The 1,505-nt window shown below is 48.2% G+C and overlaps 1 pseudogene; it reads right to left on the bottom strand.

Moving 5' to 3' along the window:
- Nucleotides 1-262: 262 nt before the first annotated feature.
- Nucleotides 263-844, bottom strand: LOC128070338 (RNA polymerase II subunit A C-terminal domain phosphatase SSU72-like; annotated as a pseudogene).
- Nucleotides 845-1,505: the final 661 nt, after the last annotated feature.

Raw genomic sequence — 1,505 nt, 5'->3', positions numbered from 1 at the left:
GCTGTCAACCGTTTAATCTTTTTTGGTTAAAGAAAAAAAAAAAAACTACAGTGAAGATTCTACTCATAAGGGAAAGTGGGACGGGAAAAACGTTTGTTTTCTGATCTGGTATTTCCGTACAGTACAGTTTACTGGGTATTGCTAACGTCCTCTGGCAGAATACCTAAAGGTAAAAACAAGTATCAGGAAGGAAAAAGTACTACCAAAAGGAAACTCAAGAAAATGGCTTCAAGTGGGTGGTGGGCCGGACGTCAGGCTAGGCTCAGTACAAGCAGACAGCGTGCAGAAAGTTCCTGCCGCTCTTTTCCTCGAACACCTGCAGCAGCTCGCTGATCCTGTCCTCCATGCCCTCCATGAGCTGGACGCACTGGCACAGGTCGCAGATGAGGAACGCTCCAGTGTAGCCTCCTTGTGGGTTTCCAGGTTGTTCACGTTGACCACATGCACGGGCTGGCAGGTCTCCTGCTCCCTGGAAGTCGTATCTTCTTCCACCACCTGGTCATATACTCACTCTTCACTGGTGAGGATGAGGTCAAAGGGATTTTTGCAGTCCTGGAACCTCTCTGGCCTGGGCTTGATACTCTTCTTTCCAGCATCCATAAAACACTATTCTGCATATAGAGTTCTTTGTCTTTCCTAAGAAGGTCTTTATACATCTTACATATGTGGTTCTGAAATCATAAACATTTGGCCTGTCGCGTGCTCGTCCTGGAAGCTTCAAGTTTGTTCCTGTTCTGAAGGACCGGACGCTGAATCCTCGTTTGCTGAGGATGTTGTGCGCCTCCATGCTCCGGTTCTGGTTGCTCAAGCATACCACAGTGAAGCGCAGTGGCAAAGACGGCATGACTTCGGCTGCTCTCACCAAGACTCCCAGCTCAGAACTTTCGCTTCTGGACTCCTGCTGCATCCACAAAAGCAAGATGGTGGGCTCGAGGCCCGGAAGCGGAAGCTGCAGCACGGGCAACGTAGAGTATCAGGACTTATGGCGTGGGCACGTATAACGTGTCCTGGCAGGCTCCTCGCACAGGCCCAGATTGCTGGGCAGTAAGATGAGGGCCACTGCAGTATTCTTCGTTTGGAAATCACATAGACAGAGGAGCCAGGGGTGCTACAGTCCGTGGGGTCACAAAAGTTAGACACGACTGAGCAACTAAACCACCACCACTACCATAGTTGAATCAGGTTATCCCTCTGTAAAATGCCTGGTCATATCCTTTGTATGTTTTTCTAATGAATATCTGTCTTTCTCATAATGATTTTTAGAGTACAGCTTTTAGATATTCCGTTTAGTTTCTCAGTCGTGTCCGACTCATTGCGACCCCATGGACTGCAGCACACCAGGCTTTCCTGCCCATCATCAACTCCAGAGCTTACTCAAACTCATGTCCATCGAGTCGGTGATGCCATCCAACCATCTCATCATCTGGCGTCCCCTTCCCCTCTAGATATTAATGTCCCCTCTCCTTCTAGATGTTAATCCTTCCTTATTTATAAGAGCTAAAAAT

This window comes from Budorcas taxicolor, chromosome X, assembly GCF_023091745.1.
Source record: "Budorcas taxicolor isolate Tak-1 chromosome X, Takin1.1, whole genome shotgun sequence".
NCBI classification, from domain to species: Eukaryota; Metazoa; Chordata; class Mammalia; order Artiodactyla; family Bovidae; genus Budorcas; species Budorcas taxicolor.
Note: the sequence above shows the minus strand (reverse complement) of the source record. Positions and strands in the feature narration are given on the sequence as shown.